At 39.1% G+C, this 27,258-nt stretch overlaps 1 protein-coding gene and 1 non-coding gene across 20 annotated transcripts in view; one reads left to right on the top strand and one right to left on the bottom strand.

Annotated features, from left to right (window-relative positions):
- Positions 1-27,258, bottom strand: part of ENOX2 (ecto-NOX disulfide-thiol exchanger 2) — a 289,817-nt gene that overhangs the window by 220,050 nt on the left and 42,509 nt on the right. The window lies entirely within an intron of this gene.
- On the top strand, positions 23,288-23,369 carry TRNAS-GGA (transfer RNA serine (anticodon GGA)). Its single transcript has one exon. It is a non-coding gene; the product is annotated as a tRNA-Ser (tRNA).

Genomic DNA, 27,258 nt, shown 5'->3' with positions numbered 1-27,258 from the left:
CAGGATCTCAGTTCCCCAACCAGGGATTGAACTCGTGCCCTCTGCAGTGGAAGTATGAAGTCTTAACCAGTGGACTGCCAGGGAAGTCTCTATTTTTAGTTTTTTGAGGAACCTCCATATTGTTTTCCACAATGACTGCATCAATTTACATTCCCACCAACAGTGTGCAAGGGTTCCCTTTGCTCCACATCCTTGCCAACATTTGTTATTTGTGGTTTTTGTAATAAAATGGCAATAAGTATATTCCCATCAATAATAACTTCAGGTTCTTGGTGCTTTTGATGTTTCTGTACTCTACTTCCACTCCTAGATCTAGCTTTGATGCTCTAGGCTGCCTCTACTCCTCTTTCAGGTCTGTGGGCACATCCCCTTTATTGTGATTATCCCTAAGAAATAGAGCTCTCCTTACAATGATACCCCATCTTTCTTAAGTCCTGGTGAAAGCAATTTGACCAAAAGTACCTGGGCACTAGGCTCTGGCTTCTGGTCTTGGGAATCTCTGACTAGCCTCTTAGCTAAGCGTTCAACTCCATTTACAAATCCTTACTTTCCTAAACTCTTCTCTAATCTTTTCATTTTGTTTACTTTGTACTTCTAATTTTTTTCCTGACAGCCATTTCTCAACCAAGTTGAGAAAAGAAGATAGCTGGGAATATGAAAGAGCTGGATTCAATTTAAATAAATCTATGTTAAAAAAAATCTGGATTGTCAAGGATGATTTGAAAAAGAAAGCTTTGGAGGCCAGGTACCAAGTCTTCAAAAGACTCTGATCTCATATATATATATATATATATATATAGTTGCTTCCTGTAAAATTTCTGCAAGCTGTTCTTTAAAATAATTGTGCTGTGTGTTTCTGGGTTCTTATGGGGTTTTAACATCTTGAAACCACAGGGGCAAACAGGAAGATATTAAAATGTGATTACTCAGTAGCCAAATAAAATGTTATAAGAAATTGCCCACTTTTCCCACCCGTCAATTTTTTATACCCAATCTGAAATAGAAAACAAGTTGAAAATATTTCAGTCCAAAGGGTAATTTTATGAAAAAGATAAGCACCTAGGAACACAGGCTTATAATGAAAGTGTCTCCTCTACCATAGAACAACACTAATGTAATTCAATAAAGTTTATAAAACTATCCCTGCCAATCAAAATCTAGAAAAGACAATTTCCAGTTTGTGGAAATAGATGTGATACTGAACAGAACCAAATCAGGCTGCAATTAACTTAGGAAAAACATGACACACTAGATTCAGGTGAGCTAGAAGAATGTTGCTACATTTTAATACATTTGCATACTATAATTTTAATAACATTAAGATTTCCAAGAGAATTCTTATTCTAGGGCATGGGAGGGGGAGTGGAATGAGTTATATAGAAAAAAAATCTACATAGGAAAAACAGCTACCATTCACTGAGAGTTTAGCAAGTGCAAGGCACTTTTCAAAGTGCTTTATATATTTTCTCATTTAATTGTCATCATAATTTTAAAAGGTAGATGTTATTATGATCTCAGTTTTACAGATGAGGCAACTGAAGCTCACGTTAAGTTAGATGTGTACATTCATGCATGTAATAAGGGATAAAATTGTGAATAAGGGGTAAAATTAACACTCAGGTCTGCTCTTAACTGCTAGGCTGTATTACCATTTATAGAATATATAAAAATATATCTATATAATATATACTTACATATATTAATTCTCTCTATATTAGCTAGTCATGAAGCAGCATGACAGAGTAGAAAGAGCACTTGATTAGGAGTCCTGAGACCTGGGTTCTACTCTAAGCTCTGATGCTAATTAATTGTCCTTGCTTCTGATGAGTCATTTAACACCTCTGAACCTCAGTTTCCCCATCTATAAAACAAGAATATCAAACTAAAGGTTCTGTAACATCCCAGTTACCTCTGCCATTCTAATACTCTACTGAAATAAGTTATGTCACATGTATTACCATGAATGTTTTGCCTTTGGGGATAATATACACTAGAAGTAACTGGAGGAATAAATTCTGCTAAAAAGTGTATCTTTGACACAAGTAGATCAGCTAGAAAGAGGGAGATGATTTCAAAAGGAGAAACTTTTTGTGATAGCAATGGAGCTGCCAGCATAGTCTTTGAACTCTCCTTCACCATCAGCCAAGGAGAGGCTTCAGTTAATCTTCACTAAAAATGACAGTCTGCAAGTATTTTGGACCTCTGGGTCGAGGCTAAGTTGGCAAGAACTAAATGAAGAGAAAACCATTTTACAGGGTCACTGCTAAGCCCAGAATCATGGGATCTCTGAAGAAAGTGTTTTTGGGTGACTAAATCAAAGGCCTTGGTTAGGTCAATAAAAATAGTTCTAATAATATATGGCTCATACATTGTTTCTGAAATATGATTGGTGCTTTTAAGTTGAATTGAGAGAAAGGCTAGCTGTGAAACATAACTAGACCACATTTAGAGAATTCCCTTCTCTAGGGGGTTCCACACCTAGGAATTTTATAAAAACTTCATGTAATGTTGGCAAGACACATGGATCAGTGTACACAGACTCTGATTTTTGATCATTTGTACAATGCACAATGCCAAATTATCAGTGTCTCCAGAAAGAATGAACACATTCAAAGACTCAACTGACCTTCAGTGGGGATTCCAGTCAATTTGAGAAGCAACTGATTGAAAAATCTTATGCTTTTATGTCTGTATTTCTCCAGAGAAGTTCTTGACTAGCTTTTCTCTGCCCCATCGTCTTCCCAGGTCATCTTCGGCTGTCATCTTTGCCATAAGAAATAGTGATAAGTCATGCTCCTAGGTGCCTTTCCAATTCTCTCAAGACAAAGGAGGTCAATGACAGTGTCACCTCACTTCTACCACTGACAGTGATGGAGTTCCTAGAGGCCATTTTCCCCTGAAATACTTTATTTTAGAAAGGTAGCCAAAGAAAGGCTGAGGGAGAAGAAGAAATGGTTAGCTATTTAGCTATATCTGTGCGTTATTTTCCTCATGGTATGGTACATTTGTATTTTTCAATTAAATAAAACCCTTTGTGTTCTGGGTGAGAATGCTATATGAAACACAGATGGCTTTTGTAATTGGCCAATATTAGAAATACAAAGGTGTCTGAATGAATACATAAGTGACATTATCACAAGATTGGAAAGGGAAGAACCATATGGCAGATTAATGCAAGAAATTATTAAGATGAAAGAGCACGAATTTGAAAATGGGTGCTAATTTCATTTGGATTATAAACTGTCGCAGTTAGAAAAGAGAACTCTGGAGGCTAATCAGTTTTCATTAATGGATTTCTTTTGACCTTGTCCAATGATTTATAAATTTATTCTTGCAACAGATCCTTGGAATGGCTTCTCTCCATTTGATGGACCAGGGCATCAACTTATATTGATACTTTTCCAGAGCCAATAGCTCATCTACATAGTAACACAAGTGAAGTTGTCTACCTATGAGCTCTGAGTACCCACCTAAGTCCAGAAAAGGCCTAGAAAGGACATGGCAGCTCACTAACCAGTAGATGTGTCAACTTGAGTGAGATATATTTAGAGCTGAAATGGGCCTTTGAGTTTACCTTACTCTTAACCTTGCTTTCAGTGAAGAAACCTCATGCACAGCATGCCTGAAAGCAGCACCTTCTGTTGTTCAGTCACTCAGTCATGTCTGACTCTTTGTGACCCCATGGACTGTAGCCCACCAGGCTCCTCTGTCTGTGGAATTCTCCAGGCAAGAATACTGGAGTGGGTTGCTGAGGCTCGATCCCACCTTTGCGTATGCCGAGCCTCCTTCCTCACCCGGCAGGTTGCCATTCCCTTTTCCAGGGGATCTTCCCAACTCAGGGATCAAACCCGGGTCTCCTACATTGCAGGCAGATTCCTTACCATCTGAACCACCAGGGAAGCCCACCCAGACCCTGCTTAAATACTTTCAAGGCTGAGAAATTTCCTGCTTCACCAGAACACCCATCCCTCTGCCAGACAGTTTGAGTAGAAAGGTGTCCCTCTTATGCTAGGCTAAAATCTGCTTCCTAGGACAATCCAAGTTCATACTCAGGTTCCCTCACTTATGTGATGCTGAGTACATTACTTAATCTGTACCTCAGTTCCCTTATGTGTAAAATGGAAGTAATAACAGTACCTACATTTTAGGATTATTATAGGGATTAAATATGTTAATATAAATCAAGTGCTTAGCACAGTTCCTGGCACAACATAAGTGTTCAGTAAATGTCAGCTATTGTTTTTATTTCTAATACTACTGCTACTTTTATAACAACTATTACTATCATGACAATGTCAATCCTAATCTTCTTTCTATCAGCTCTTCAAATATTTGAAAACTCTCATCTAAAGCATGAGCATTAGCTCTATTCATCCTATCTCTACTCCTTACTAACTCTGTAACAGGTAAGTTATCTGATACCTTCAAACCACATATCTCCAAGAAAGAGAATACCTTCTGCATAGGGTGGTATGAGGATGAAAGGAAATAACATATGCAAAGTGTCTGGCACACAGTAGCTACTTAAATATATGTCAGTTCCTTTCCCCCTCTCCATGTCTAAGTTTCACCTTCCCAAGCACTAAAAGCACCAATTTCTAACCTTTCTTTATGACTGGGCTTTCCAGTCCCTGACCATCTCTGTTGTATTCTAGCTTGTCACGTGTCTGCCTCAAGATATAGTGCTTGGAACAGAAAAGCATCATTACAGATCTGTGATCCAAGTATGCCATGCAGAATAGAGTGAAACTTCAGTCTTAAGATTCTTTAATCTTGGGAACATACAGTTCAGCTAAAGGCGTATGTGGGCAAGGCAGGGGATAGGTGTACTCTCCTTTCACCATGATTCCTTTTGCTCATTGATTTCCTTTTTCCTGGCCCACAGGCTAATGAGTGATCGATTCCATCAAAACTTCAAGTTACTTATTGAATCAGAGCAGTTGTACTGGCCAGTTCCAGTAGCTCTTTCCTAGGAGTCTGCTTTCTTAGCAGGTTGCAATGCATACATAATGCAGCGAATCTAATTCCTGCCACATGTATTGAGGGGGCATTACTGCTAAATTCTCTCTTCCAATCCATTTTATGTGGTTGCTTTCCAAAGAAACTTATTGAATTAAAAAGATAACAATTTTAATCATGTTGGTTAGTACTGATTAAGCACCTCCAGGCATGTAGAGAGATAGAGTGCATGCTTTGAAACTGTAAGGCCAAAAAAAAAATTTTTTTTAAAGTATGTATAAGGCCAGAGTTCAGTTTCCGCCTCTCAAATTTTCTAGAGGCAATATAGAATACTGAGACGATCACCAAGAATCATGGAACTTGGAACCCTAGCTATGCCACTAAACCTGTATGATCCTGGACAAGTCATTTACCCTATTAATACTTGGAGCATAGCTCCATCATCTTAACAATGAGGGGGTGGATCAGATAAATTTTAATATGTCTTTCAGATCCAATTGTTCTATTGTTCTATTTTGTGGGCCTAATGGCTAATTAAAGAATTATGCTTTTCCACACCATCTTTATTTTTTCAATCAGTTATTCCTGAGGAATAGTCCAAACTAAATGGGATTTTGAAACAATTTTTGTAATTTTAATAGAGAACTGAAACAGTTGAACATTTCTTCTCCCAATCTCTTGTTTACATAATTTTAAATCAGTTAATTAAATGGTGCTTTACAAGATTATCATTATATATTGAAGCTGAAAGGGAGAGTTCAACTTCTACAGTTGAGATACAACAGAGAGAGAGAGCTACATAGAAGAAGACCATTTATAATGTATTAACCATAGGAAATGCCTTGGAACTTGACTTTGAGTAAACATTATATTCCTCACAGCTCAGCTCAGTAATATGCTCTGAGAACATCTGAGAACATATATCATCCATAACCTTGAGTCAGCAATTACACAGTAAGCATATGTTTTAAGTTTTTGGTATTAATTTAAATCTTACGGTAGTAGTTATAAGTACTGTAAAGCAATGCCTTTTTGCCCTTAGTGCTTATAAAAGTATTAGTTTATAAGAGATTTCCAATATACAGGCTTATCTTTTGGATAGGCTATACTCTTTTTTATAGTCCTGTAATAAGCCAGTTATTAAAACTCTTACTCGTATGAAATCTATAGTCTTAAGAATCAACATTGCTGATGATATTTAATATTAATTTTTTAAATGTACCATACATAACACACTGACAAAACTTGTGTCTTTGTGGCTTTTCACTCAAAAAACACCAGACTGAGTCACGGGTTATGAATTCTGGTATTTGGACCCCGACAGTAGCATCACAGGACTGTTACAGAGAAAAACATGGTCTTCTCCCTCTGTGAGCATGCTCCTGAACATTAAGAATGTTTAGTAAATAAAACACACACACACACACACACACGTTCTACTATAGGAGTTCCTATAGTATTTTGTGGCATATGTTCTATTCGTTATCATCTATTTCTTTATCAGGCTAAAAAGGCAGTGCATCTGAAAACAAGAAAACTATGAAGAACCTCTCTTTTCTACATTTTGACTCTTCAGTTAGATTCACGCAGTGGCTGAAAGATGAACCCAAAATAGTGGGGGAGGGGAAGGCTTGGCTCACCACAGCATCATTTATGCTGATATTTCAAAAGGTCAGAAGAATTTAGGTCGGGGCTAACTTCCCATCTTTAATTCACTCCAAAATACAGTTGCTTCTATGATGACGAGGTTTCCCAATAATCTTCTCTGTGGCCAGAGGGGAAGAAAGAGCAGAGTTTCCAAAGGCCCATGTCATTACTCTGCTTTCCCCAGGTGGGATCCTTGCTGTTATCCCTGAACTGTGACTGAAAGGCCACTACACAGCAGATGGTAAGAAAAGAAGACCAAAGTTTAAATTAACAACCATCACCACCAACATTAAGCCTCCCTTTGAAACAACAGGAACTGTGAAATCTGAGTCTACGTTTCTGTTTAAGGTCAACAAAGCAAGGCCTTCTTAGGGGAGAGAGGGTTTACTGCCTTTCTTAGCATAAATATACCAAGCAAGAATACATCAAGCAGAAGATAATAATGCATCCCTAATTCAGTAATTGTCATAGGACTCTTTCCTTCTCCTCAATTAAACAGTTAACAGGGAGCTGGGATTCACACAAAGAAATTCACTCCTCCTCCCCTCTTTCCCAGTTTGATTTATGCATAGCCCCTGGAGACGCAAATTAATGTCTTCATAGACCAAAAGCCCCAGCTGTTTTGGAAAACCTATGACAAAGCTTAACTAAGGTTCACACATGCAAACATAAAGCCTTCATAATTACTAAGCTGGGTATTACAAAGCTGGCTCTTCAATCAAGGGTCTAAAGCCAGCCTTATTGCCTCTCTCATTCCCAGCCTGTCTGGCCTGAATGCACCTATAGTGCTAATTTAGTACTGCCTGAGGCATTGTGGATTCTGGGTAGATAGACACCTTAAGCAAAGCTGAGGAAAAGATATAAAACTGCAGGGATTTAAAACCACAATTCATCATTTATTAATATCGAAAGAAGCATTGGAAACCTGTGAAACTCTACTCTTACCAGATGTGAATTCCTTGGTTTATTTGTTCTTTTTTTTAATGGTAAGAAATCAGAAAATGACACAAAAATTCTAAAAGATACTCAATACCCTCAATTTGGTTATAAATGAACAAAAGACAAGCCTCCCTCTAGCCTCAAATCTGCCCCTTTGGAAACATGTGGCCTGCACTTGCTGTTCCCACTTGCTCTTCTCTCATGCACTCCTTAATCACTGCATTCTGGATTCTGTCCACAGCATTTTACTGAAGCAGCCCTTGCAAAAGTCACTGACACTCATTGTTGCTAAAGCCAGTGATCACTTTTCAGTCCTTATCTTACTCTCTCCCTGCAGCACTTAACTCTGCTGACCACTTTGGCTTCATGAAACTCTTTCCTTGCCTTCTATGACACCCATTAACTCTCTGGTTTCTTTTTCCCAGTTTTCTCCATGAACTTCTCTTTCACTACTCATTTCTTAAATGCCAGTGAAGTGAAGTGAAGTTGCTCAGTCGTGTCCGACTCTTTGTGACCTCATGGACAGTAGCCTGCCAGGTTCCTCCATCCATGGAATTTTCCAGGCAAGGATACTGGAGTGGGTTGCCATTTCCTTCTCCAGGGGATCTTCCTGACCCAGGGATCGAACCTGGGTCTCCTGCACTTCAGGCAGACTCTACCATATGGGCCACTTGGGAAGGCCGAAATGCCAGTGTTTCATCCTTACACCTCTTTTCTTCTTATTCCACCGCCAGAGGTTCTTCATCCAGACATCATAACAGTTTGCAGATATGCATCAAGATGTCAATGAACCTCTTAAAATTGCAGGCAGAATTGTATATGGGGAAAGGGCCCATAACTGTCGGATACATAAAGGAGTCTAAGACCAAATAAGGTCTAAGGGCAACTGATCCTCAGACTGGCTCTGGGTGATCCCATGACTTCAAATCATATTTCTATTTATGCTGATAGCTCTGATATATTTATCTTAAGCCCAGATTGTTCTCAGTATGGGCATCCGATGGATAACTCATACTTAACACATTATCTTTACTCAACAATCCTGCCCTTTCCACCTTGTCCTCCATGTCAGGAAATGGCACACAACCCACCTAGCTATTCAGTCCAGAACCCTGGGAGTTATCCATATTCGTCCCTTTCTCTTGTTTTCTACACCTGGTAACCAAGTCCGATGGACTCTATGTCCTAGCTAAAATATGAACCTTTCTCTTCATCCCAATCATTACTACCTCAGTCCAAGTGGATTACTGCAATGGCCTCCTCACATGGCTTTCTATCTCCAGTTAACTCTCCAGTTGTCAATAGAGAGATCCTTCTAACAGGCAAATACGATCACATCACTGACTTTAAAACTTTTTAGTGACTTCTACATTGTTCTTAAACTGCAGAACTTCAAATTCTCTGACATGGCAAGTGAGGTCCTTTATGACCTGGCTCCTTCTTATCTCCACAGTCTTATTCATACTGTACAGTTACCTTAATTAACCCCCTTAACAATCCCTCCCCAACCCTTAACTACACTGTATTCTCTAATCATACTGAACTATTTCCAGTTCTTGCCTCAGGGACTGCATATGCTTTAACATCACCCTGGAACACTCTGTCTCACCTTGACCTGGGAAATATCTGCCAGGAAGCTATCGCTTGTCACCTAAAGCAGGGTTAGGGGGCACCTCTTATATGCTCTGTTAGCATCCTCTGGGTACTATGGAAACATTCTGTACTGTGATTGCCTATTTCTTCACTTTTCTATTTGTCACTAGAGTTTGGTGAATAAGCTTATAAGCTCCTTGAGGTCAGGGACCATATGGGGTCCTTAACACCTAGCACAATGTCGGGCATATCATCAGTTCAGTTCAGTTTAGTTGCTCACTCATGTCCGACTCTTTGCGACCCCATGAATTGCAGCACGCCAGGCCTCCCTGTCCATCACCAACTCCCGTAGCCCACTCAGACTCATGTCCATCGAGTCAGTGATGCCATCCAGCCATCTCATCCTCTGCCGTCCCCTTCTCCTCCTGCCCCCAATCCCTCCCAGCATCAGAGTCTTTTCCAATGAGTCAACTCTTTGCATGAGGTGGCCAAAGTACTGGAGTTTCAGCTTTAGCATCATTCCTTCCAAAGAAATCCCAGGGCTGATCTCCTTCAGAATGCACTGGTTGGATCTCCTTGCAGTCCAAGGGACTCTCAAGAGTCTTCTCCAACACCACAGTTCAAAAGCATCAATTCTTCGGCACTCAGCTTTCTTCACAGTCCAACTCTCACATCCATACATGACCACAGGAAAAACCATAGCCTTGACTAGACGAACCTTTGTTGGCATATCATAGTTGATCAATAAATATATGTTGATTAACTGAATGAATTAATGGACAGATGGCAAATCCAGGACTTTGATGTTTACCCTTAATCCCCACAATTTTTGCCTTCAGCTTGGTATAGGAAACAAAACAGTGGACTTCGGAGAAGTCAACTGATTTAGTCATTAACTCCCTGGGTCTTACTCTCCTCACGTACATAACTAAGGAAACATTCTCTATGGTCTCTTACGACCTGGAAACTGTCTATTTCGTTGCTTCCTTAACACGCTTGATTTTTAAGCCACAAACCCCACTTCAGGCTCTCCATCTCCTTCCTTACATGCCCCACCTCCATCCAAATCACACTGGGATGATTTGGTTTGACATAAGTCCAATGTGTTTGTGTGTGCACATGCATGTGTGTGTGAGAGGGAAAAGAGGAAGAGAGAAACTGAGGGAGTGAGGGGGAGGAGGAGAGGGAAAGGAGAGGTATTGAGGCAATTCCTGGACATCCTTCCCTTCCCATTTCTATCCTTTTTAAGGAATGTTAGTTGGTCTCGGAGGTGTAATTTTAAGATGTTCACAATGTTAAATTTCTATATGGTAATTAAGTTTCTAAAATTGTTTAAGAATACTCAGAACAGAGGGGGAAAAGGTAAGGAAAAAGTTAGGGCCAAGTAGATATACGTTATCTTAAAAAGGCTAAATCTCAGTACCTTAACCCAGCTTGGTGGAATAAGGCTTAACAAAGTTGAAAAGGGGGACATCTACTTTGAAATGAGATACAACCTGAACTTCCTTGGTCAAGAGAAATAGAGGAACTATAGTTACAAAAGCATTTGAAGTTACTGCAAAGCTATGGAAATATGTAACAAAAATAATCAGCACTGAGAATACAATAATGCGAGGACCAACCTTCTACTGGTCCCTGGGGCAGGAACCAGATGGCCTAAAAGACCAATTCCCATCTCTTAATTCCTCTGATGGATAAGGAAGGATATGCTTCCATTTAGTTCTCACAAACAATGACCCCTTTTCTCTTCTGCGGACAAACTTGATGTACTACCACTTTTGCTTCCAGATATTAAGCTCATATTTAATGATATGTGTGCTTGGTAATGTATGCATCCAAAAACTTTCACTGACAAAAACGGTCCTGCACTCATCTATTTGTCTTTCAGCTGCTGCACACAAATGCAGCAGAGAAGTGGGGAATTTAAATGCATGGCAGGCGGCTGATGTATTTTTCCATAAACTAGTCTACATATCATGGCAAGGGGAGAAGCAAAGAAAACCTCAGATGCATTCTTCCCCATAAAGAGGCAAATGAAGCCAAGGGGCAGAGTAGTAAGGAGGAAAATGAAAGGGTAAAATGAGATTACTAGTGCATATCCTTTTAAAAGCAAATCAAGAGAACCATTCTCCTTGCCAATATCGGAGATGGGTTAAAGTCTTTCAGTGCAAAGAACAAAGAAGAGTGTCCACTTTCTCTTCTGAACAAAAGCAACCACAATTTCAATGCTGTTAAATAGATGCCATTTCACTTCAGAAGTGGTTACACCACAGTAGTGGATAGAGTTAGTATGGCATGTAAATGATTAAGAGACAAAATAAAGATATTTAGAATAAATAGCAGAAATACCATACAGAAAAAAAAAGAGAAAACCCTAGCAATGCGCAATGTGCCTGCTGATTTTGGATGCCATGGAATGTGGATAAATACATAAATACACATGTTTTTACAGTTCCTATGTATATTCTCACTGTATCACATATATAAACAAATATATATTTTATATATTAATATATGATAGCCAAGTAGAGATCAGGGGGCAGGAAGGTACACCTGAGCCACTGGGCTAATTAAGAAGGAAGAAACCACAGGAAATCAGGTTGAGAAATCAGGGTCTAGCAAAGGGGTCATTCCTTGAAAAATTCTTTGTGGGGATCCAGAGTACAGGTGTGGCCTATTTGAAGAAAATCTATATCCAATCTATAAATCGGAGAAATTAAGAATGTTTATTTGCATTACAGAAGCATTCCATATAGCACTACTTTATTATTTATTTTTATTGGAGTATAATTGCTTCACAATGTTGTGTTGGTTTCTGCTGTACAACAACATGAATCAGCTACATATACACATATATCCCCTCCCTCATGAGCCTCCCTCCCACTCCCCTGTCTCACCCCTCTAGGTCATCACAGCACCAAGCTGAGCTCCCTGTGATATAGCAATATTTTAAAATGCCAAGCTAACACTGAACATTTTTTTTACAAATATGGAATTAATATATTCAGTTTCTTACAAACACATTAAAAAAAAATAAAGTGATGTATTCCTGTACCAAGCTTCAAGTGGACTTGCTTTTGATTTTTCTTTTGTAAAGTTGACTATTGTCATACTGATTCTCCTTAAAGCTTAGAGTGCCTGTACCATGGGGGACAAGCAGAGGAAGGAAATCCAGATTTCAAAACCCGGGGCCTGAGACTATGTCCAGCTAGTCAGTGTCCCCATTGAGGAAGTAGAGTTTCACGAAAAAGTGAGAAGACATTCCTGAAACATTTTAAAGGCCTGAGGCCAAATTCAGGAGAATGTAATAAATGGGAGGAAAGATGGTCCCTAAAAATCTCCTAAAAAGGGTGAATTGATTGTGTTATCACATAAGTTAAAGATGAATCTGTGTGGAGCATTCACAGTGAGGTAAGCACTGAGGTCTAGTTTAATGGAAGATAAAGTGTTTTTTACACTATATCTAATTATTGGTCTGACATACTTAAGATCTATGAATAAATACATATAAACAGGATTCTTTTGAGGAACCCCCAAGTCTTTTATTCATTGTCTATGGATATTAAAATACAAGCATAATTTCTGGTTGTGTGTGCAGCTGGTGGCTTCTTCCAGAATACAGTGTTTTTAGAACTGTCTCAAGTTTAAAGATATATTCTTCTATTGCATAGAGTGCTTACTCATTCCATTTATGATAAACGTCTTACTGAGTCCAATTATAAAAATAGCCAAGTTGATACATTAGCAGAGTGGTATCTATTAGGTGACATCTAAGACAAAAAGCCCAGAAGACAGAGCATCTATGGAAAAATCATGACTAAAACCCAGACAGCTGCATATTCTTTTCTCTAATCCAGGCACACATCTTAAAGAATAATTGATTTACATAGTATAAAAACATGAATTAGTAGTAGAACACATTTAAATTAACTATTATAAAACTACAACCTTAACTCCTAAAGATGAAGGGTCACAGATAATAAATGTTTGCTGACTAACTATGATAAATGCAAACTATAGTCTTACATTGTATAATGTTCAGGATTTTATTGTGTTGAAGATAAAAGTCACTCTAAGTAAACTTCAGGTGCACCATGATTCTAGGGTAGAAAATCAGTTTTCAGTCTGATAAACTACCCAAGTTTCTAACTAAGTCATACTCTCATGCATTCAAATCATCTAATAACCTCGGTTACAAATATTTTCTAAAAATAACTTGGCTATTCTCTATCTGGAAATGATGAAACTGATCTAGATTTCTCCGAACCTCTAGGCTATAAAACTGATAACTTCACAGTAATGATAATTAAGTATAGATAGAAGATCTTATGAATATAAAAGTCATAGTTCTATTTATCAATGTCTTCAACTAAAAATGAAAACCTGAAAATATTGAATTATAAACTCTCAATACATAAGATAAACATCTACACCACTAGAGATGCACTGCTCTATGAAAATCCATCCACTTAAAAACGATCAGCAAGGATAGGATATACTTGTCACTCACTATAACAAAGTCATTCATAAGGCAAAAAAAGTGGGAGGCAAAAGAAAACTGTGAGAATAGCCTTAGATTAAATATTTCAAACCTAGCATGAACTTTTAAAGTTGGGGGTCCTATTTTTTTTTTTTTTTTACCAAATGGAGACTGAAGTTTTAACCTTGAATTCTAAACTCTTCTTATAATGCTTTTTTCTCTATTGCTAGGGTGCTAATAAGAAAGAGGTAACAGCATCCAAAAGCAAGAATAAACCGGAAAAACAAACACCACCCAATTCTGTCTAGACACAAAGCCAATCCACTCTGTCCCACTGCACTGGCAATAGCAGCAGAGGCTGGTGGCAGGAGACCCTCCACAAAGCTCTCTTAAAATCGGTCAGAGAGGAAACATTCTCATCAAACTGAACCTAAAGGATCTGTCAGCAAGATGTGAAAAACGGCAATCCTAAGTCCTCTCCCCTTGAGGAGAGCTCAAAATCCTTGTCAATAATATTTCTGATTTGGAGGAGAAGACATCCAGCTGAAAAAGAGAGCGAGCAGGCAACAGGGGAAGCAAAGGTGGGGGAAGCAATGAAACCCATGAAACTAGGGAAGCTGGCCCAGCAAGTACTAGCACAGAGCATGCAGGTGTACAGATCCAGTAAGAAGGCAAATGATGGGGCAACAGTACTTATAATCTGAAACAAACAAAAGCCCTAACTAAACTCTCAAAAGCATTTTTAGTACAAGTCATGTTTTGTGGTCATTTTTTCTTATTTTTCCAAGAAAAGACCCCAATGCTGGGAAAGACTGAAGGCAAAAGGAGACAAGAGCAGCAGAGGATTAGATGGTTAGATAGCATCGCTGACTCAACGGACATGAATTTGAGCAAACTCCAGGAGACAGTGAAGGACAGGGGAGCCTGGCGTGCTGCAGTGCATGGGGTCACAAAGAGTCGGACACGACTTAGCGACTAAACAACAATTTTGTTTTCTGAAACTTGACAACAGACAACTGTTAAGTGTTTCATAATTAAACATGTATGCATTTAAGAGGTAGCTATGGTTAGAACTTCCTATGTATGTCCCAATTCCCATATCCAGTTCATCCCAAGGACTGCAGACAGAGAATATGAGCAACAAAGCTGTTTGAAGGGATGGGAGAGGGAAGACAATGAGAACAGGTGAAAAGGATTAGAGTGCATTAATCTGGAAAGATGAAACAATCAATCATGAAGAACTACCACCAGTACAACGATCACCATTAAGCACTTACTGTATGACAGTCACCTTGCTAAGGGCACAGATATGTCCAAGGAGAGATGAAGGGCTATCAAAGCAGATGTGAACATTCCTTCTTTCAGTTATGATGTCTATGTGTCAAGCAGTGTGTTGGTCAAGCAACAGTTGTGAACTAGTACAAACACATGAAAAGATGCTCAACATCACTCATTATCAGAGAAATGCAAATCAAAATCACTATGAGGTACCATTTCACGCCAGTCAGAATGGCTGTGCTCCAAAAGTCTACAAGCAATAAATGCTGGAGAGGGTGTGGAGAAAAGGGAACCCTCTTACACTGCTGGTGGGAATGCAAACTAGTACAGCCACTATGGAGAACAGTGTCGAGATTCCTTAAAAAACTGGAAATAGAACTGCCTTCTGACCCAGCAATCCCACTGCTGGGCATACACACTGAGGAAACCGGAAGGGAAAGAGACACGTGTACCCCAATGTTCATCGCAGCACTGTTTATAATAGCCAGGACATGGAAGCAACCTAGATGTCCGTCAGCAGATGAATGGATAAGAAAGCTATGGTACATATACACAATGGAGTATTACTCAGCCATTAAAAAGAATACATTTGAATCAGTTCTAATGAGGTGGATAAAACTGGAGCCTATTATACAGAGTGAAGTAAGCCAGAAAGAAAAACACCAATATATACTTAGTTACCAATAGTATACTAACGCATATATATGGAATTTAGAAAGATGGTAACAATAACCCTGTGTACGAGACAGCAAAAGAGACGCTGATGTATAGAACAGTCTTATGGACTCTGTGGGAGAGGGAGAGGGTGGGAAGATTTGGGAGAATGGCATTGAAACATGTATAATATCATGTATGAAACGAGTCGCCAGTCCAGGTTCGATGCATGATACTGGATGCTTGGGGCTGGTGCACTAGGATGACCCAGAGGGATGGTATGGGGAGGGAGGAGGGAGGAGGGTTCAAGATGGGGAACACATGTATACCTGTGGCGGATTCATTTCGATATTTGACAAAACTAATACAGTATTTTAAAGTTTAAAAAAAAATTAAAAAAAAAAGAATGTCACAGAGAGAATCTCAGATTTTAAATCCAAATATTCAGGTTTAAGCTCTAAGAGTACTAATAATTATATATATGACCGTGAGAAAATTACCTAAGCTTCATGTGTGTGTGTGTGTGCACGCACACTTGGTTGTTCAGTCCTGTCTGACGTTTTGTGACCCCATGAACTTTAGCCCACCAGGCTCCTCTGTCCATGGAATTCTCCAGGCAAGAATACTGGAGCAGGATGCCATTTCCTTCTACAGGGGTTCTTCCAAACCCAGGGAGCGAACCCAGGTCTCCTGCACTGCAGGCAAACTCTTTACCATCTGAGCACCCGGGAAGCCCACCTAACCTTCTTCAGTCAGTTCACTTCAGTGGCTCAGTCATGTCCAACTCTTTGCGACCGCATGAACCGCAGCACACCAGGCCTCCCTGTCCATCACCAACTCCCGCAGTTTATCCAGACTCATGTCCATTGACTCAGTGATGCCATCCAACCATCTCATCCTCTGTCGTCCCCTTCTCCTCCTGCCTTCAATCTTTTCCATTTCAGGGTATTTTCAAATGAGTCAGTATTTGCATCAGGTAGCCAAAATATTGCAGTTTCACCTTCAACCTCAGTCCTTCCAATGAACACCCAGGAATGATCTCCTTTACGATGGACTGGTTGCATCTCCTTACAGGCCAGGGATGCTCAAGAGTCTTCTCAAACACCACAGTTGAAAAGCATCAATTCTTCCGAGCTCAGCTTTCTTTATACTCCAACTCTCACATCCATACATGACTACTGGAAAAACCAAAGCCTTGACTAGATGGACCTTTGTTGACAAAGTAATGTCTCTGCTTTTCAATACACTGTCTAGGTTGGTCGTAACTTTCCTTCCAAGGAGTAAGTGTCTTTTAATTTCATGGCTTCAATCACTATCTGCAGTGATTTTGGAGCCCCCCAAAATAGTCTGACACTGTTTCCACTGTTTCCCCATCTATTTCCCATGAAGTGATGCCAAAACTAAGACCAGATGCCATGATCTTAGTTTTCTGAATGTTGAGCTTTAAGCCAACTTTTTCACTCTCCTCTTTCACTTTCATCAAGAGGCTCTTTAGTTTTTCTTCGCTTTCTGCCATAAGGGTGGAGTCATCTGCATATCTGAGGTTATTGGTATTTCTCCCGGCAATCTTGATTCCAGCTTGTGCTTCATCCAGCCCAGCATTTCTCATGATGCGCTTTGCATATAAGTTAAATACACAGGGTGATAATATACAGCCTTGACGTACTCCTTTTCCTATTTGGAACCAGTCTGTTGTTCCATGTCATGTTCTAACTGTTGCTTCCTGACCTACATACAGGTTTCTCAAGAGGCAGGTCAGGTGGTCTGGTATTCCCATCTCTTTCAGAAATTCCCACAGTTTATTGTGATCCACACAGTCAAAGGCTTTGGCATAGCCAATAAGGCAGAAATAGATATATTTCTGGAAAACCCTTGCTTTTTGGATGATCCAGTAGATGTTGGCAATTTGATCTCTGGTTCCTCTGCCTTTTTTGTAACCAGATTGACCATCTGGATATTCACGGTTCATGCATTGCTGAAGCCTGGCTTGGAGAATTTTGAGCATAACTTTACTAGTGTGTGAGATGAGTGCAATTGTGTGGTAGTTTGAGCATTCTTTGCCATTGCCTTTCTTAGGGATTGGAATGAAATGGCCACTGCTGAGTTTTCCATATTTGTTGGCATACTGAGTGCAGCCCTTTCACAGCGTCATCTTTCAGGATTTGAAATAGCTCAACTGGAATTCCATAACTTCCACTAGTTTTCTTCGTAGTGATGCTTTCTAAGGCCCACTTGACTTCACATTCCAGGATGTCTGGCTCTAGGTCAGTGATCACACCATTGTGATTATCTGGGTCGTGAAGATCTTTTTTGTACAGTTCTTCTGTGTATTCTTGCCACCTCTTCTTAATACCTTCTGCTTCTGTTAGGTCCATACCATTTCTGTACTTTATCGAGCCCATCTTTGCATGAAATTTTCCCTTGGTATCTCTAATTTTCTTGAAGAGATCTCTAGTCTTTCCTATTCTATTGTTTTCCTCTATTTCTTTGCATTGATCACTGAGGAAGGCTTTCTTATCTCTCCTTGCTATTCTTTGGAACTCTGCATTCAAATGGATGTATCTTTCCTTTTCTCCTTTGCTTTTGGCTTCTCTTCTTTTCCCAGCTATTTGTAAGGCCTCCTCAAACAACCATTTTGCTTTTTTGCATTTCTTTTTCTCAGGGATGGTCTTGATCCTTGTCTCCTGTACAATGTCATGAACCTCCGTCCATCGTTCTTCAGGCACTCTGTCTATCAGATCTAGTCCCTTACATCTATTTCTCACTTTCACTGTATAATTGTAAAGGATTTGATTTAGGTCATACCTGAATGGTCTACTGGTTTTCCCCAGTTTCTTCAATTTAAGTCGGAATTTGGCAATAAGGAGTTCATGATCTGAGCCACAGTCGGGTCCCAGTCTTGTTTTTGCTGACTGTATAGAGCTTCTCCATCTTTGGCTGCAAAGAATATAATCAATCTGATTTCGGTGTTGACCATCTGGTGATGTCCATGTGTAGAGTCTTCTCTTGTGTTGTTGCAAGAGGGTGTTTGCTATGACCACTGTGTTCTCTTGGCAAAACTCTATTAGCCTTTGCCCTGCTTCATTCCGTAATCCAAGGCCAAATTTGCCTCTTACTCCAGATATTTCTTGACTTCCTACTTTTGCATTCTAGTCCCCTATAATGAAAATGATATCTTTTGGGTGTTAGTTCTAAAAGGTCTCGTATGTCTTCATAAACCGTTCAACTTCAGCTTCTTCAGTGTTACTGGTCGGGGCATAGCCGTGGATTACCGTGATACTGAATGGTTTGCCTTGGAAATGAACAGAGATCATTCTGTCATTTTTGAGATTGTATCTAAGAACTGCATTTTGGACTCTTTTGTTGACTATGATGGCTACTCCATTTCTTCTAAGGGATTCCTGCCCACAGTAGTAGATATAATGATCATCTGAGTTAAATTCACCCATTCCAGTCCAGGCCTATCTAAAAGATCTGTAAGAGGTGTTGGACCAATTAGTAGTTTTGAGTTTTTTTTTTAATCAGCCATATCTTTGTTCATATAAAATCTTACAGAAATGTTTTCCATGTAAAAGGGTTGAAAGTGCAAATCTTATGTTTGATGTACACTGAAGGTCATAACAGTACCACCATCCCTCTGCTGGGCCGTCCCCATTCCCTGGAAGCAACCCTAAAGGTATCTATACAACTACCCTCTGGAGATCTATGGATAGATTATCTTTATGGCCCCTTCTAAATCTAACATCCTATGACTAGCTCTGAAATGTTCGTCACCTACATCTTCAAAAACTTTTGTTAAATCTAGTCCATCAAGTATTTGTCGAATGTCTAGCATCATAGAAAACACAAGATAGAATTTCCGCCTTGGAGGAGCTCACCAACTTTTTGGGAAACAGAGTAAATACAGTGGGGATGCACTTCAGAGGAAAGAGGGTTTCAAGGAGTAGGCCACCATCAAGGGCCCACGGAGTAGAAGATTCACTTCTCTATCTTTTTCGTGGCTGTATCATCAATGCCTGGTAGAGTAGGTATTCCATAAATATTGAACAAATGAACTGAACAGATGGGTGGACAGATGCATAAGGCTATTATCTTACTCATGTTGACTGAAATTCACCCAAAAAATCTGCAGTTAAAATTATTTTTCGTATGTGAGAGATTTTTTTCTCATAAGCACAGTTGTACAAGGAAAACAAATTTCTTCATTATTCATTCCACTATCCACTACCTACAATTAAAGGGTGATATTTTATTAGAATAAAAACAAAGCAAAACATTACCCCCCATTATGTTAGCTCCCCAATTTGAGTCAGTAGACAAAATAAAGGCAAAATTCAGTCCAAGCATGTGAAATGCAATTTTGTGGGAGTAAATCATTAGACCAAATTTTTAATTGCCAGGAGATCATTCTTTCAATGAACTTATTTTTATGGAGGTCATTCACATGCTGCAAGTAAGCAAGTCACCAAAGCAGGTTTATTAAGATAGAAACGAGGGCCATCTTGGCTCTCATCTCCTCATCACCACTAGTGGTGATAAAATGGCAGGGAGGTCAAAAAGAAGGCAGCTGCTATTCTTTTTCCTTCCAAGCTTGAATTCTGTCCCATAAGATACACTTTGTCTTTCTGGACTCAAAGTCAGCCAGCAAGCACTTAAGTAAAATTAAGGCAACTGCACCAATGGCAAAGAATTTGATGGAAAGCTTGCTGGAGACAGCTCATTTGAGTAAAAGCTTTGCCTGTTCAAGGAACAATATAATTTCTGGAGGAAATATTTCTGGGAAGGGCCAGGTGGCTTTGCAATTTTATAGCTGAGGTGATATCAGTTATCCAGGACAAGTGTTATATATGACTAACGTTCTCAAACCTGAATTGTGTTTGCTTAGAATGCGACTATATTTGAAAGCACATTAAGGTGTTAATTTTACACTTTTTTTGTTTTAGCACAGCCGTAATATTTTATTATAGTATAATATATACTACTATTCTGAATATAGATTAGGAATGGACATATTTTTATAAACATTCTGGGAGGGTGTAAAACAGGTTTTTTTCCATCCATGGCACCTGACACCTGAGCGGCTTAGAGAGACATCAAACTAAGAGATGAAATAAAAAATATCACACTGCTTTGTAATCTTCTTCCAAGGTGGAGTGATATCTTAGAGAAGACGCTGTATCCCTTCCTTTGCTGTGACAAGCAAAGAGATCCCAGCCCATGTGGGGCTCCATAGGCAGCTGCATCAAAAGTCATAGGGTGAGTAGAGATATGATGAGGTCCTGACTGCTCCGGATGGATGACCTCACTGCTTTCTTCTATGCATTTTAACTACTCACCTGTAAAAACTGGATTCAACTCAAGGTCTTGCGCTTCACTGAAAGACCTGCATTTGGAATGAATACAGTTCTTCCACGGACCACATGAGTTCTGATGCACTGCAGCTGGCCGAACCGTCACTTGCTTCCGTCTTCTAAGCAAAATGTGGAAATTTCTGGTCAGGAGTCTTCAACCTTGCCATCAGAGGGCTATAACTGCCATATTTAAAAAGGTTTTGCTCCTATGCTAAAGTATTTTCATAGAACAAGAAATGTGGTTTACATGGGAGAGAGAAAAGAACCAAAAAGACAAAAAGAAATTTTCTGCCCCTCACACATTTTTATCTAAGTTTGGTCCATGTATGTCTAATCTGGAGGCTACTGTCCTATATAAGTTAGAATTTTTTCGATCAGGTGCCCTGAACTCTCCATTCTCTTCTTCCTCTTTCACCAAATCCCTTGTGACATATTTATTCATTCAATCAGTAAAATATTTACTTAGAGACTGCTATGTGCCAGGGACTTTTCTGAGCATTGGGAATACAACAGTGAATAAAACACAGGCCTTGTCCTAAGAGTCTTTATATTAGAGGGATGGGGACAATGAACAAACACATGATTATAAAAGGTCAAATAGTGATAAGTGATATGAAGAAAAGAAAGCAGAGTAACTGTACAGAGAATGGTCATGAAAAGCCACTCTGAAGAGGTGACATTTGAGCATGGTTTTCAATGAAGTGAGGATTCATCTTAACTGTTCACTAAAGACAAAAATCTGGGCAGTTGCTAAAATGACTAAGTTCAGAGTTGGAAGTAAGAACAGGTATCAGAGTTGAGAAATATGGGAAATACCATCAGGATATTCAAAGAAGTCACCATGGACTTGAAGATTATCTACTGAAAGTCAACTAAATGATCCAAGGGATGAAAGAAGGCTGAGAGGTACCATGGTTAAAATATATAATTTCAATGATGGTTATGAACATGATGAGTGGGGTGGGTCTGTCGGCTGATACATCGAATTCTAGAAAAACACCTTTAAATGGTAAATTAGAATAATAAAAAGTATATCTGAGCTTCTGGTTCTAGCACAAGATAAAGAGATGCACTTCTCCTAGTTTTCCCAATAAGTACAGCTAAAAACCTATTTTATATAAAACTAACACAAGCACTCTGAAAGGTGGAGAAAAAAAAGGCAGACTGGCTAAGGACTTTGGGATCCAAGGAATAACAAAGTGATGAATTTCCTGGGTGTTCTTCATTTATCTTGGACTAGGTATTGAGGAAGCCAGCAACCCAGAGAAACCAAAGAGCACAGACAAAACTAGTTTCAAGAAAGCCTGCTCTCTCTAGTCAAAAGACCAAGAAAGGGGCAAACAGCAATTCAGAAAAATTTTAGATAATAAACACTTTATTCCAGCCAAACAATATAGGAAAAACATGGGCCTTACTCTCATTCCAATGAGCAAAGACTAAGTAGGGAACCTAGTGGGTAGGAGAAGGCCAAATGGATCTTCTCTCAGCCACTGTTAGTGGAGGCCACATGGTGAGCAAAAGTCAGGTGCCCCTCCCTCTCTATCAGCCAGGGTGGTATCAGCAAAGCCCTAGAAGGGAGCGTCAACTTCTAGGGCCTTACCCTCATTCCCATGAGCAAAGACTAAGTGGGAGCCTAGTGGGTAGAAGAAGGCCGTATGGATCTTTTATCCCCAGTCAATGTTAGTGGAGGCCACAGGGTGAGCAGAAATCACGTGCCCCTCCCTTTGTCAGTATCAGCAAAGCCCTAGAAGGCAGCTTCAATTTCTAAGTCAACAAGCAGTAACAGGGTTCCCCTCTACTTCCCCAGAGTATCACTGGAGGCTTAGTGGAGAACCTGCACTTCTATTTCCACACAGTAGTAATGAAGTGGTGACCACTTCCCCCACCAGCATGATGCCAGAGTAGACCTACCAGAAGAAAAGATGTAAATAAGATCCAGAATCTCATAATAAAATATTTACAATGTAAGAATTTAATTTAAAAAAATCACTGATACCAAGAAACCAGAAAACCTCAAACTAAAGAACAGATACCAATACCAAGATAATACAAATGACGGAATTATCTGGAAGTTCACGGTTCACGTACTGCTGAAGCCTGGCTTGGAGAATTGTGAGCATTACTTTGAATGTGGAGTAGTTCCTCTCGGCCCGCAGGCTTTTACGAAGTCTTTATTTCTTGAAAATCCTGAAGGCTGATCTGGTTGGTATAAAGTCCCCGGGAGCTTCCTTCTTTTGTTGTAATATGTGGATGATTTGCTTCTTTGCTCCCCTTCTTAAGCCTCCTTACAGGAAAATGGCATCCACTTGAGAAAACTTTTGACCTGTTACTAGACACTTGTGTGCCAGCTCTACATAGGTCTCACTGCCATAACCAATCACCAGCAGTAGTCGTGGCCGAGCGGTTAAGGCGGTGGACTGGAAATCCATTGGGGTCTCCCCGCGCAGGTTCGAATCCTGCCGACTACGGCAAGTCAACGTTTTGACACACGTTTATTTCTTCAACGTTTTGACACACGTGTTTATTTCTCTTTTGCAGGCGTCTCTGCAGACCATTTAAAGAATTTATGAATGGCGGGGATACGACTGGGACCCCAAGGGGGATAGACGAGGAGGACATGACACACCTAGGGAGTCGGGCGATTGTGGTTACAACCTGAGTCCGGGAGGAGTGGGAGTCGCGACAAAACCCTTCAGACAATGGCCAACAGGAAGGCCAGTAGCGCAATGGACAACGCTGACTTGACAGGTCATCTAATCCAAACTCTTCCTGTATCATTTCTTCTTCTTTATACATTTATTTACTCTGGGCTGTGTCAGCTCTTAGCTGTGACATGCAGGATCTTTCATTGCAGCACGCAGAATTCTCTCCAGTGGTAGCACAGGGGCTCCAGAGTGCGTGGGCTCTCTTACTTTCCCTGTGGGATGCGAGATCTTAGTTTCCTGACCAGGGATCAAACTCTCATCCCCTGTATTGGGAGGCAGATCCTTAACCACTGGACCCCCAGGGAAGACCTTATTATTTTTCTTTTTGAGAGCAAAGATATCTGTCATTCTAAAAAAGAAATAGCTACTTCATTAATGTATTCCTTTTGAAATACATATACACAGACCTGCATTATACATATTTTCTCCTTTCTCAGTTTCAAATAGGAATCTGATTTTGTTAGAATTAATAAAGTACTTTTCTCTTTCCTTTCTCTGTCTCTGTAGACAAAAATAGGTTTATATCTTTTATTTGGAGTTCATGGGATACGGTTTATGAATCTACATGAATACCTATACTGTCTAGCTTTAGATAGAACAACACACCTCATGAAATTAATTTAGTGAAAAATTGAATTTAAAGATCCACTGCAAGACACCATTGTTCTGCTTCCTGCTAAATTACCATTTTATCATTAAAATGAATATTTTTATAATTTTTGTTATTAAACTAAAAAAAGAGCAATAAAACTAAACAAAGGTAAGAGGAAGAGAGAGAGAATTCTGACATATGAACTATGAGGAAAACTATAATCTCTGCTTTAGAATTCAATTTCTCACTGATTTAGTCTACTTCTCTGCCTTCAAATATGCACTAAAAGCAATATATTGGGGCTACATTTAACTGTTTGTATCATATTTCATATTAATTTACATTAACTGAATAATAGCATTGAAATTAAAATGGAGTTACTATGAATGTCACACATTTTCTGCTATGTTTCTGGCTGGTTTTGTAATTAAAGAAATCATTTGAAGGTAAATTTTATCTCTTCATGTTTTTTTTTTTTTACTTGGCTTTTCAGTTTCTACTCATACTCTTTCAGTAAATACAACATGTTTTAAAAAACCGTCAGACATATATATGTTTGTGTGTAAAAAATCATATATGAGTTCGTATATATGTTTAAGCTTTTAGACATTAAAAAAATTCTTTATATTTTATACAGAAACATAAATTTTCATACTTCAAGATACAGGATGTGTTCCTAGTTTTATCACTAAAAAGTTGACTTTAGCTATGTATCTTCTCTCTTTCTACAACTTCAGTTGTATTATTTAAAGGAAAACATTTGTCAACAAATCCATGATAGGAAGCTTCTGAGAAGGTCTCCAATGATCCCTGCCTCCCTGAGTACAATTCTAGGCATTTAGGCAACATTGTTGAATGAAAAATACAATACAAAGACTCTTGTTTTCACTGAACTCAACTTATATATGAAATCTTCTATTTTCTGTAGAATTTGATGTGGCTGATTTACAGCCTCTTGAAAATCTGTCCCCTCTTGGTTTCTGTAGGCTGGTTATTATTCTGTTCTCCTATTCGTCTTCAATTGTTTCTTCATTCTCCTTCACTGGCTCCACCTATCATTAAGTCTTAGTTCCTGGGCTCCTGATTTATAAAATGTATTCCTCAGCAAACCCATTCATTTCCTTAAACACAATACTTATCTCTTTAAATGTAGCCTCTCAATTTTATATTTCTCATCCCATTTCCTATTTAGTGACTCTCTATTCATATATATTTCTATTTGGATAATCCCACACCTTGAAGTAATGACCTAATTATCATCAACTACTTAAAATGGGTCTCCTTATGTTCTTATATTCCATCAATGACAGCACTATTCTCTCATTCATCCAGTCTCACCATTAATCTTCTCTTTCTAATCAATCAAGTCCTGCTCATTTTGTCTTTACAGTATCTCTTGCATCCATTCTTGACTTTACATTACCATGACTAGGTCCTCACCACTTGATGAATGGACTGACTACAATACTATCCTAACTAATTTCTAGTCTTTCTATTCCAATCTCTCCTTTACGTGACTTCTAGGCTAATTTTTATGAAATATTGCCTTCATCACGTCATCATTCCGAGTCAGGAAACTTTAATAGCTTTCCATTGTCCATAAAACCTAAACTCCTCATCTTGACATTTTTAAGCTCTCCAAATTTGCCTCTAGCCTATTTATTCAAACTAATTTCTTGTTATTAACCAATGCAAACTATTTACTCCAGTCAGGATGGTCTCCTTAAAGTTCCTAGAGCATATTAAGTTTATCTGGGCCTCTAGGATTTTGCTCATGATAGTCATTAAGCTTAGAAAGAATATTCCCCACTCTTCTGTTGTACAAAATCCTACCTATGCTTAAGTCTCTCTTGGCAACAAGTCCCTTACCACTTATACCCCTACTCTTCTTTTCTTAGTTAGTGCCTACTGTATATGTTACTTGCTCTGCCTCTGAATCATATTTTTCATAGTATAGTTTTTCATTGTGTCAGTTTCCCTTGTAGGAGTCTAGTCTACTTAACAGTAAGACAAGGGTCATCATTTGTTCCCTCCACCACTTTTATTTAGCAATCCACAACAGCAGATCCTATTCGAAGTTTTAAAAAATACTTAGAATCTCAAAGAGTCTTTGATTTCTGTAGGTTATATTTAATACCAACCATACAAAAAATTGGGTGTCCCAGGTGGTGCTAATGGTAAAGAACCCAACTGCCAATCAGGAGACATCAGAGACACAGGTTCAATCCCTGGGTCAGGAAGATACCCTGGAGAAACACATCACAACCCACTCCAGTATTCTTGCTGGAGAATCCCATGGCCAGGCGGAGCCTGGCAGGCTACAGTCCACAAGGTTGCAAACAGTCAGATATGACAGAAGCAACTTAGCACATACTAGGAGTTATAACTGTGACATTTTAAAAGTTTTGATTTATTTACTCTTTTACATATAACAACAAGAAGGCAAATGTATGTTTACATTAAGTAACATGTTCATGAAAAATATTTATTTTCCAAAACAAAATAAGAAGTAAGAAGGTTTGACTAATTTGCAAATCTTTTTAATGTAAGAGAGTTCATTAGAAGACAGTTGAATTCCTGTGTCTCCTTCTGCATTCAATATGTTGTGATATGTTTTTTGCGATAGGTTCTTTTAAAGTATATGAAGAAAATCTGGCCTAATGTAAGTATCTAACTGAAAAGTGGAAGAGTAGGTGAATAATTGTTTCAGATCATTGTGGATATTCTTCTTTAACTAAACCAAAATTTGACACTGGTAGACAAATGCAGTGGGGAATCTGAATCCATATTAATGAGTTTTTTACACATTGTTATATTAAAATCCACTGGTCAGCCTTGTACCTTATTATTTTTTAAAAAAAATTACTTTGGCTGCCCCGGATCTCTGTTGCAGCATGTGGACTCTTCGTTGTGGCAGGTGAGCTCTCTAGCTGTGGCTCACTGGCTCAGTCGCCCCAGGGCATGTGGGATCTTAGTTCCCTGACCAGGGATCAAACCTGTGTCTCCTGCATTGCAAAGTGTATTCTTAACCCCTGGACCACCAGGGAAGTTCCCCAACCT

Source organism: Bos grunniens, chromosome X (genome assembly GCF_055505025.1).
Source record: "Bos grunniens cultivar Pamir isolate PY7600 chromosome X, Bosgru_T2T1.0, whole genome shotgun sequence".
In the NCBI taxonomy this organism is placed as follows: domain Eukaryota; kingdom Metazoa; phylum Chordata; class Mammalia; order Artiodactyla; family Bovidae; genus Bos; species Bos grunniens.
Note: the sequence above shows the minus strand (reverse complement) of the source record. Positions and strands in the feature narration are given on the sequence as shown.